The sequence below is a fragment of the Canis lupus genome, chromosome 15, assembly GCF_048164855.1.
Source record: "Canis lupus baileyi chromosome 15, mCanLup2.hap1, whole genome shotgun sequence".
NCBI classification, from domain to species: domain Eukaryota; kingdom Metazoa; phylum Chordata; class Mammalia; order Carnivora; family Canidae; genus Canis; species Canis lupus.
This window is the reverse complement of record NC_132852.1, coordinates 31,133,267-31,145,688: the sequence shown is the minus strand read 5'-3', so window position 1 is coordinate 31,145,688 and position 12,422 is coordinate 31,133,267. Positions and strand designations below refer to the sequence as shown.

The window sequence follows — 12,422 nt, the reverse complement described above, 5'->3', positions numbered from 1 at the left end:
CTGGTACTATAATTCGCCTTATAAGGGATATCAGTGAACAACATTCCTCAAATCTAAGCGTTCTTGGGATGACTTGCAGATACTGCAATTTTTTTGGTTGAGGTGTAACTTTGGTTACGCCTATTTTATGTATGAAAATTGAAAACACATTCTAAGCAGAACACTGGACATAGTAAGAGAAAGTAGAAAGCCCTCTCTCCTGGCACACATCCTCATCAGGTCCCTCAGTTCTCACAACATAAAAATCTTACACTTTGCTGCTCTTAAAACATGTTGTTTAGATTTAATTGTCAATGTAGAACAGCTACATTCTAGGTATCTGTCAGAGAGTTCAGTCTTCACTCATTATCTATTTTTAAAATGCTTTAAAGAAATTATATTTGTCAAGCATTGTCAGAAGTATATGGAGTCCACACATTCCTCCAGGTAATTTGTATGTCTGTGACACAGTGGTGTGTTGCTGTCAATTGTGGAACATACTGGAAGCTATTTATTAGTAATGAGAGATAAAAGAGTAAAATTTACAAATGATTTATTTAGAACAAATAATTAGAGCAGATGCAGGGCTATTCCTCCCACATCGTTCTGGCTTATTTGCATTCTGAAATGTTCTTTCAAGTGGAGAGAAAGCCTGGGGATTTCTTACATATGTCTTTAGTAGTGTATCTATCAGTCCAGGAAGTGTCCTCGTCAAGTATACAAAAAAAAAAAAAAAATTAAAACTGTCACTTAAGGACTCTTAAAAACAAATACAGGCTGAACCAGAATCACCTGAAACACTTGTTAAAATGAATATTCCAGGGTTCTGTTCCAGAATCTCCTAGGCTGTTAAGTAAGAATGTCAAGTAAGAATTCCTTAAGTAAGAATCTCCCAGGCTGGTAGAGCCTTGGTAGGTGCACATGATGAGTTACTTGGTTGTTTCTAATGCTCATCAACATTTGAGGACAGTCCTTCCTGGAACCCCAACTCTGGGCCCCTACAGAGCGGCACAGGGAAGTGATAGCCTTGATCTGCATTGCTAACCTTTAAAAGAACCATCTGGCTGGTCCATTTCCGCATCTACTCTAACGATGCTAAGAGGGAGGTCTTTGGCAAAATTACACATCATCTGACTTACAATGACTCTCAGAAAAAATATTTCTCCCGTAAGTATTAATAATTGTCATTCTCCTCCTCTGCTTTTAGTTACCCATTGTAAAACCGTATTATAAGCGAATTGGGTTCTCTCTGTGCAGGATTGTAAGAAAGCATGTAGCCGAAGTTGTGTTTCCCCCATGGTGGGGAGGACTCTGGGGGATAATTCACGATGAGCTTAATCCCTACTCTACTTCACTTCCCTTGATTTGTTAGTTTGTTTCCCTTCTTCATCTTCTACTTTCCCTTACACCTTTTTAATTTCAGTATTCCTTATATGAAATCTTATGTGTTTGGTAGAACTAAAAAGGAAATAAGTCTGCCTAAGTGTGTGTACATTGGTATTTGGCAAATGGCATATTTTTTCTTAAGGAAATGAAGGAGATTTGAGACTTCATCTGAAAACAAAAATGTTTTTTAGTCTTTTTAGGAATATATGGGAAATCTTCATCTAGCATTCATTCAATAATACTCCAGTTTTTCTTATGATTTATTTTTCAAGCAATGTATAAAAATAATAGAGGATACTAGTGATGCTCTTCTGAGATCTTAACCACACCAGTGGGGGTGTGTTTGTGTGTTCTGTTTTTTCTAGATGTATTTAGGTGCTGTGATCCTCCATATATATCCTGTATCTTTACTTTGGATATGATAAAATGAATTACAACTATTAAGAAAGTCAGAGAAATACCCCAATTCTAAAAATGTTAGAGGAAATATAAAATTTTCTGGAAATATTGGTACATGGCTCCACATGAATATAGTACAAGTTCTCTGAACTTGACCTTCTCCTTTTTTAATGTCAATCCATCTGTATATGCAAATAAGATACCCCAAAGAAAGCTTAGCTATTATGACTGAACTTCCAGTCACTTTAAACAAACAAACAAACAAACTGATTCGGGAAACTGTAATTCTTGTAATAAGTGGAGAGTCAGTGCTGTGGAGAATGGGTGATAGTCCTAATTTTGCCTTGATGCTTTGACCAGAGAAATGATAAAATTCTAAGAGGAAAATTCTTTTGTCTGGCAAATATTTGAATAAAGAAGCTGAAAATGCTGAGAGGACTTGAGAGGAAGCCTGTCCGGGTCAGAAATAGACAAACACATTTCATTCCCCTGAAGTGGGTTAGGGTGAGGACAGAATTAGTTGACAGGAGCAGTGATTTCTTGAAATCAGCTGCCCTCTATAATCTCAGATGTGAGTAGTTTAGAGGTAACTGCTGAAAGAAAAGGTACAGTACAAGAGGCTCTTGGTTTAGACTCCATGGTCTGATCCTAAAACATCCTTCCACATTGCAATGGGCTCTGACTAGAAGTCAGTGTACCCCAAACCTATTCCTAATCTGAGAAACCTTCAGATTTCTGTACATTTTTTGGCTGTAAAAGACAGCAGGCATGGAATTTAGATTTGACCTGTGTCCAACCAGTAGAATTAAAAAGTGGAACAAAGAGAGTGAGGTCTTTAAAAGCATGAAGGCAGGAATATGGTCATCACAGAATAACCAAAAATTAGGCTAAAAGGAAACAATGTTGGTCCGTAGGATTTGAGTTTTCACATGGTTTAGGTAGTTGGGTAATTGGAAGGGTTTGGCCAAGTTTTCAGTTGTTAGTGGGGAGTAAAATACTCTTTAAATTGAAATTAAATATTGATTTGGCTTAATAGTAATTGCTAAGTTCCCTATTTCAGTTTGACTTTATACAATTTATGATCACCACCTCCGTCTCAAATTTCCTTCTAATGAAGTGAGAGCAATATTTTAAGTCGCATGTCTTTACGGTTCTTCCTCGTTGTGTGATCCCATATATTTCAAGCACAGGTGCATGATTCTATGTGATTCATAGGCAGAAATATTAAAATTTGGATTTCCTGTTATTAATATGCCAAGTCTGCATATTATTTACTTATATATTTATTGTTTCTACTCCCCTCTCGTCAACACACTCACTAGAATAGATGCCTCTATAAGATCAGGGACTTTAACCATCCTGTTTAACTGCTAAATCACCAGTGCCTAGAATAGTACCTGGGCATAAAAGATACTCCATAAATATTTCTTGAATAAATTAATAAGAAGTAGGCAGTTACAGCACATATAAATCAGACTGTACTGCTGTTGGCAGTGATTGAAATCCAGGAAATAAAAAATAAGAAAGGTAGGGGTGTGTGTGTGTGCACTCGTGTATGATCTGAACAGGCTGAGGAAGAAATCAGAGGAGGCAAATGCCAATCAGACCTTATTACCTTATCAGAATTTAATTCCTTAATAACTGAGAATTACTAATAAGTCTAAGAATATCGGTTCTCTGACGCCTGATGGGAAATTTCACACTGAAGAAACAGACCAACAAAACTGATTGCTCACGTTCATCCCTGGTATATCTTCTCAAATTATTTTCCCCAACTCTCTTCGTGACTCTGACATAATCTATTATTGACACCTAGTGAATTTAATCTATCTCTTGTTTGCCAGGTTCTTCTATCCCATCTCAGGCTATCACTTCTACTGAATGAGAAGCACAGGGAAGAGGACTCTCTGAGGAGCCACCTGTCAGAACTGTCCATTTGGGCATCAGTTCTGAGGTCTGAAAGCAAATGCTACAGGAAAATGCTAACAGAATGCACAAGATAAGGCTGAGTTTCCCCCAGCCTCAAATCTAAGCCAATGCTATAGAAGAGGACTTATTTTTAAAATAAAAAATTGGACTCCAATTGATAAAGATCTTAAGAAATATTGTCAGAAGAGCTTCTGGAACTAAATAATCTCTATATCACCTCTTCTTTACACCTCTCCTTTGGAGTTCCCCTTGCCTCGGGCCAAAACTATACATTTTCCTTTATTGGTCCCTATATTAATCAGAATAAATGACACAATTGTTTTTGAAAAATCCTTCCTCCATATTTCACAGCACCCCTAAAAATGAGCTAAGTCTATGTCTTATGTTAAACTTCATCTAATTATTCCTCTCCATTTAACAGAGTTACAAAGCAAAGAGAGATTATATGGTCATATTATTAAACTGATCAAATGACCAAAACAATGACATTGAACCAAAGCCAAAATGATCTGTTTTGTTTTTAGCACATACACTCTACAAACAGCTAATTGCAAGTCAATATAATGTTTTTAAAAATCTGTATGAGAATGAGAACTAGAAATAGACTCCTACCCTCTATTAGTAAGGGTCATAAAGAAGTTTTGAGCTCAGAGTGAGACTTATGCATGAGCCCTTAAGCCTACTTTAAGAAGAGGGAGGAATCCCCACATTCCCACCCAACACTCAAAGTCACAGCTTACCCATCAGCTTTGAGTCACTATGACTGATCTCATTATGCTCCTTATTGTGTTTTAGGCCAGGGACCATCAGAGGCCTAGGAATCCTAGGTGCCCCCCAGTCATCTCTATGCTCTTATCCTCCTATGACATCCTATACTCTTTCCTGTTCACCAATCTCTCCCCCACTCTGGAACCCTGTTCAACTGTGCCCTCTAGAATTCATGATTCCTCAAGAGGAGAAACTGCATTCCCAAATTCTTCTCTACATTTCCCTTTCATATTCTTGCTCTAAAATCCTGCTCAAAGGCCTCTGAATTAGTGAAACCTGAGCTCCAATCCTTTAACCATACTATTCATATTCTTTCCTTGCTTTAGCCATCTGCCAACCCATGATTCATCTCATCCACCCTCATCGTTTTAGGTCAGGCTGAGGGAACACACTCCAACACTGCGCCTATATCATATCCAGCACATTTCAATATCCATGTAGATGCATCTTCCCATAACCTAGGCTCAGTTTCTTGAACTGCTCTTTTCCCATGGTGGTTCTAGCAAATTTGCCTTTTAAGCATTGACTTACATCCTATCTCTTCCTCACAAAGACATGGCTCCAGCACAACTTGCCTGGATCAGCATTTCTCTCTTTATTAGATGATTGGATCAAGATACAAACTCAGGCTTTCTAAAAATCCACTCTTGACTCCAGTTCCCTTTCTCTATTATCCTATTTTTTTTAATTTATAGCAAAACTTGTGTTGAATTGTCTATAACTGAAATTTTTAATTTGCCCCATTTTCTCTTTTATTTAATCCAAACAGGCTTTTCATCACTTCACTAAAAGTCCCCTCTTCAAGGTCGTCAGTGACCTCTACGCTTTTAAATTCAATGATCAAAATTCAGTTCTGATCTTATTACACCAACCAGCACATTTGACCCAAGTGCTCATCGCCTCATCCTTAAACACATTCTGTTGGCTTCCTGGACTAAATTCTTCTTGTTTTCCTCTTATTTGTTAGTCACTCCTATATAGTCAGTTTGCTGGCTCCTTCTCATGGTTCTAGTCTTCTGTGTAACTTTGACTCAGTCTCTAAATAAATCTCTTCTCTTCTCTATTTATATTCCCTTCCTGGATGATCCAATTCTGTCATGAATACTCTGATGACTCTCTAATTAATATCTTGAGTATAGACCTCTCCACTAAACTTCTGAACTCCAGATTCATGTATCTAACAGCCTGCTCAACACCTTCAATAAGATATCTATGTAGGCTAATTTAAACATGTGAAGAAATGAAAATGAACCGTTGGCCTTGTTCACTAGCTTCTCCCAGCCTCTGCCAATCTATCCCTCCCCTTACATCCATTAATTATAATTAACTCTTCCAGTTGCTTGTATCAAAAATCTTTCTTTTTTTTTTCCAAAAAATCTTAACATTACCTTTACCTTCTCTCTTTCTCTCATATCCCACATAAAATCTGTCAGCAAATTCTCTCATACCAACTTTCAAAATATATCTTTAACCTGACCTATTTTACTACTTCAGCTGCTATTCCCTAACCCAATCCACCATCACCTCTTGCCTGGAATATTGCAGTAGCTTTCTAACTAGTCTCTTTGCTTCTATATTCATCTTCCTTACAGTCTAGGTCTATATAAAAGCAGAATGATCATTTAGAAACTTTGAGTCAACAGTCACTCCTCTCTTCTAATCCTTCAAAAGCTTTCCTTTGTTCCTCAAGGGCAGTGGGATGGAGGGTAAGTACAGCAGTCAACTCTCTTGCACTCTAGACCTCCAGTGATTCTATGCTTTCTGACATGCTATTCCATCCACTGGCTACCATATGTCCCTCACACAAGCCAAGCATGCTTCCACCTCTGTTCATCTGTCTGGAACACTCTCTGCATAGAAATCTTCCCTCAGATTATTTGCTTCAGTGAGACCTTCCTTGACCACTGCATTTATACTTATCTCTATATCCCCACCCCCCTTTTATTTTTCTTCTCTGCTTTAGTTCTCTGCATTTACTTGCCATGTTCAAATGTATAATATAATTTACATGTAATTATTATTTTAAAGATTTTATTTATTTATTCATGAGAGATGCAGAGACATAGGCAGAGGTAGAAGCAGGGTCCCTGCGGGGAGCCTGATCTGGGACTCAATCCTAAGACCCTGGGATCATGACCTGAGCCAAAAGCAGATGCCTCAACCACTGAGCCACCCAAGTGCCCTTAACTTATATGTAATCTTATTGTGTGTCTCCTCACTCTAGAAGAAAGGCAAGAATTCCGATATTTCTCTTTTCTTTACTCTAGCCACAGTGTCAAAAGTAGAGCTTAGCACATAGTAAATAATATTTGTTGAACGTATGCATACATAAATGAATGAATAAGTGAATAAATAAATGAGTGAAAGAATAAGATATTATTTGCTAGTTTCAACTTAGGAGCCATGATATAAATGATGATTGATACTTAAGCATACTGTGAAAGAATCTATAAAGCAAAAATCTCAAAATGGATTCCCAAAATCAATATGGTAACTCATGAATATCTAGTGAATAAAAAGATGTTAGAGGGGTGCCTGAGTGGCTCAGTTGGTTGAACTTCTGCCCTCAGCTCAGGTCATGATCCCAGGGTTTTGGGATGGGGCCCTGCATTGGTCTCCCTGCTCAGCAGGGAGTCTGCTTCTCCCTCTGCCCTTACCCCTGCTCATGCTTGCTCTCTCCCTCTGTCTCTCAAATAAATAAATAAATAAATAAATAAATAAATAAATAAATAAAATATTTTTAAAAATTTAAAAAACAAAAGGTGCTAGAAATGTCAAAAATTCATAAGAAGGATTTGGGCAAAACTGTGTTGACAATGAAGCCTCCTCAATCCAATGGGGAAGGTAGGAGGAAGGAATAGTGCTTCTATTTTCACCTGAAGTCAAGAGAGAACTTCACCAAGACTACTCACAGAAGCTGCCATGCATCCTCTAGGTTTGGGAGTAGGTTACAGTGAACCTTAGTAAAGATAAGAGATTGTAGCTATTTATCTAAAGCATGGTACTCTAAGAGCATCTGCACAGAAAGAATTATCAAAAAACAAACAGGGCTGAGATAGTAGCATCCAGGTGGGAAAAGTGCAGTGCCAAGTCTAAGGATAATGAATTTGGTCTAATAAGAGCATCTGAAAACCTATGGAAGGATCCAGGGGAGAGTCAATGCTATATTCCTGACAGACCCAGAGAACTAAAGCCCCCAACCATATTGCACGGCATGAAAAAAAATTCTTATCCTATTTACGTCTCTTCTTTCCTGGACTCTGACCCTGATAGAGTCCTATACTACAGTCACAGGGTGAAGAAGGAGCAACATTATATGGAAAAGCTGTGGGTAAAAACACACAGCATACTCACAGCTACCCAAAGGAAGGACCCAGATAAAGAGGGAAGATAGAATATAAGATGAAGTTCAGAGTCTAAGTTGACTTTAAGATTGGAAAAATTAATTAGCTAATAATAATAGCTGCTTTTGAATGTGTTTTTAAGATTTTAACCAAGAGGAATCAAAAAAGTCACAGGGACTTGATCTATCTTGCTTCAGAGACTGAGGGTAGGAATAAAAGCAGCCTTAATTAGTGGATTTAAATATATAGTGGGGAAACAAAAATAAATTTATCTTAATGAGTACAGATGGGTTGGGCTTATTTAACATTTATTACAAGAGGATGAAGACATACAAGCAGAACATATACTTGAGCTTAGGATTATCCTTGAAAATAGCAAATAATCACCTTCTAACCTTGGCCTCCTAACATAGTGGAAGAAGATGTTTGTAATATTAGTCTGACAAAGAATTCATGGACAATATACATAAAGAACTCCTACAAATCAATATGAGGGATATATATCACAAAAATAGGAAAAAAAAAGTCAAAAGACCTGATCAAGCCCTTCAAAACACTAAAATAACTGTTAAAAGTCAATAACTGTTAAAAGATGTTCAATTCCATTGATGATCCAGGAAATGTAAATAAAAACCAATTAAAATACATTTAGTACTCCATAGAAAAGCTTAAAAACAAATAAAAACAAACTTCCGGTAAAAAGTGTTGAGAGGATGTGAAGCATTTGGAACCTCAGCCGTGATGTGAGTGTAATTTAGTGAATCACTTTAGAAATTATTTGGAAATATCTACTAGTACAACATATGCATACTCTATTTACCTATGTACTCAACAAAAATGTATATATATATATGTGTATATATGTGTATATATATGTGTGTGTATATATATATATATATATATATATATATATATATATATATATACAAGACCAAAAGACAAGATCAAAAATGATCATGGCATCATTGTGAATGCCAACAAATTGAAAAAAAAAAAAAAACTAACTTGTCCATTCACTGTAATAGCATGGGTAAACTGTTGCTGTATACAACAGGAGGGAATCTCACAAACAAAATAATGAGAAAAAGAAGACAGGCAATGCAATGCATTTAGAATGGCTCCATCCATATAAATCTTAACTGTAGTATGTTAGAAATCAGGATTGTACTTTCCAGTGGAATGATGTGGTTAGTAGTGACTGACAGGGTGCATGACGGGCTCTCTTCAATACTGGTAATGTTCAATCTCTTTTGATTCAAAGTCACAGTATGTGTTCACTTTTGTGAAACTGCATCATACTATATACCTACAATTTGTGGGATTCGGGTTTATATTTGAATAAAGTTATTTAATTTGGAATATTATCACAAAACAGAAATCCAAATAGTAAATGTAATAGTCAAGAGAAGAGGGAGTATATAACTGCTGCCATACTAAAAACTTCAACTTGGCTGGCTTCCTTCTTTGTTTTGTTTTTGTTGTTTTTTAATCAGAAGAAAAATCCATTGAGCTGCTCTTCCATGTTTAATCTTCCATCAGCTTATCTTCCTACAGAGATTGTCATAAAAACATGACTTGACCTGATAATATCTACAACTGTCTGCAACATATTTTTTCCAGTACTTGAATTTAAGCTTACAGTAGATATGAGACATAATCTCAGATTCTATGATTTGTAACTGATATCTAGTCAATAAAAGAAAAATATCTATGGTTTGCATAATGTTTATTTGATGCAAAGGCATGCCAAGTTTTTAGGATCCAATTAAACTAAAAGTGTTATCAGTTATATCATTGTTTTTAAAATAAAAGAGTACTTACAGGAGTAGGTAATTTTTAAAAGTTATTTAACTGATACACTTTGTCTTTAAAAAAATTTCAAACTTATGAGCTTATAAAGCAAAATATTCCATTTCTGAATACGCGCATGCAAAAACTCATTTTTATTTTTAAATTTATTTTTAATTTTGCCTTTATTTATAATTTACATAATGAGATTCCACGGGAGTCAACACATGGTTCTGTAACTTATTTTTTATCACTTTACAATATGGCTTAAAGACTTTCCTTGCCAGTACATAACTCTACCTCATTCTAATTTGCACCAAACTCCACAGATACCATAATTTGTTTACGCATAATTGAAAATTTAGGCTGTTTCTCATTTTCACTAATGTATTTTATTCAATGAACATTCTTATGCATGTTATTTTCAAACATTTGTAAATAGATCTATAGAATAGATTTATATTAAAAATAGAACTACTCTATGATCCAATAATTGCACTGCTAGGTAGTTCCCCAAAGGATAAAAATATACTGATTCAAAGGGACAAATGCATTCTGATATTTATAGTAGCATTATCAACAATAGCCAAATTATGGAAAGAGCCCAAATACACATTGACTGATGACTGTATACAGAAGATGTGATAGATATATGCACAATTGAATATTAGTCATCAAAAAGAATGAACTCTTGCCATGTGCAACAATGTGGATGGAGCTAAAATGTATTTTGCTAAGTGAAATAAGTCTGAGAAAGATAAATACCTTAGGATTTCACTCATATGTGGAATTTAAGAAACAAATCATATGAACATAGGGGAAGAGGGGCAAAAAGGGAGGCAAAGTGTAAGAGACTATTAACTAGAGAGAACCAAGGATTGCTAGAGGGGAGGTGGGTGGAGGAAGGGTTAAATGGGTGATATTAAGGAGCAGATTTGTTGGGATGAGCACCAGATATTGTATGTAAGTGATGAATCCCTAAATTATACTTTGGAAACCAATATTACACTATATATTAACTAAGTAGAGTTGAAATAAAAACTTGAAGCAAAAAAAGATAATATTAAAATAAAAATAAATAAATATAAAAAGGTAAAAAGAATAGATTTTTAAAGAGGGATTTCAGGATTTGGGGTTCAGTGTTTTTGCCTTTGGAGCTTCAGTAGATAACACCACACTGCTCTCTGAAATAATTCCACTAGCCTATTTTCCAACTAAGATTATGAGAACCTATATCCTGATATTCACACACTGACATGATTCTTTCCCCTTATTTCCAGACTGAACTTTCTGATTCACTTTTAACAAAGTATCTTAGTGATGGGACATTATAAAAAGACTGTGACTTTCATATTAGTCTCTCCTTCCCTTCCAGTCTGGGGGAATCAAGATGCCATGTTGCCCTTTGGAAAGACCCATGTGTCATGGCAAGGGGAAGAGACCCTCAGTCCAACAACTTGCAAGGAACCGAAGGACCTACATTCACCACAAGTGAACTTAGAAGTGGATCATTCAGCCCCAGCCAATGGTTTGACTACAACCTCATGAGAGACTTCAATTTGGAAACACACAGTCAAGCACTTCCCAGATTTCTAACCACACAAAGTATAAAGTAATAAATGTTGTTTTAAATTGCTAAGTTTTAGGGTAGTCTGTTATGCAGTAGGCTCTAACTGTAGCTCCTTGCTGGCCTCTGATTATCATTCATTTAGTTGTTTGCCAAATACTAATGATGTTGACATCTACATTTGTGTATATGAGTATGTGTGGATGTGTCAATTGCTTCTTCAAGTCCTTTGCTCATTTTTCTACTGAATTGTCTTTTCTTGCTGATTTGTAGGAATTCTAATGTATTTAATGATTAATGCTTTGTTTTTCATAGGTGGTACATTTGTTTTCTTTCATCTGTTTAACAATATATAATGTATAATTCATGTGCAGTCAAATATACAGATTATCTCCCTTGTCACTTCTAGGTTTGTATTATAATGAGAAATCCATCGCAATTCCAATATTTTTAATGTCTTACTGTATTTTCTTCTAAAAGCCTTAGGGGCCTGTTTTTCATTTTGCCCTTGACCCCATCTGCAGGAAGTTAGGTTTTAATGAGGTTATGGAGAAAGCTAAATAAAATTTTCCAAATGGATAACCAATTGTGAAAGTACCAATGTAATATATTCCATCTTTTGACACCCTATTTTATATGTCCAATTTTTGATAAGTTGAATTCTCATAAAAACCTGAACATTTCTGACTTTATATTCTGTACCAATTTTATTTCCTGCAATAACCAACCTGTTTAAATTGCTATAATTCTATAATATGTTTTCATATTTGGTAGGACTTTTAGTTGGTTTCTTTCAAATATTCATTTTTTCATGCCTATTTCTCCACAATATATTTAAAACCATCATATATTTTAATTTTCAGTTTAATGTTAATATGAAGAATAATTTGGGAAAGACTTTACCTCTTTCAAACACTAAGCCATTTTTAACCAGGAATATAATTCAACTTTCCCCTTTTATCAGGGCTTGCTTTATGACCTTCAGTAAACTTGTATAGTTTTTTTAATAGGTTTTACAAGTTTCTTGTCACACCTAATCATAAGTATTTAATGACCTTTGTGGCTATTCTAAATGGGACTCGTTTTTCTATTACATTTTAAATTGGCCATTGCTAGTGTATAAGAAAGCTATTGATTTTTCAATATTGATTTTTTATCTGGCTACTTTCCTGTACTCCTACTAGTTCTGATAGTTTTTCCATTGATTCTCGTTGATTTTTTTCTTTCCTTCTTTTTTTTTTCGCAGTTTGTCTTTGTCTTAT

The 12,422-nt window shown here is 35.5% G+C and overlaps 1 long non-coding RNA gene across 1 annotated transcript; it reads left to right on the top strand.

Annotated features, from left to right (window-relative positions):
- Positions 1 to 832: 832 nt before the first annotated feature.
- Positions 833 to 11,232, top strand: LOC140605511 (uncharacterized). Its single transcript, XR_012008163.1, has 2 exons — positions 833 to 1,146; positions 10,969 to 11,232. It is a non-coding gene; the product is annotated as an uncharacterized lncRNA (long non-coding RNA).
- Positions 11,233 to 12,422: the final 1,190 nt, after the last annotated feature.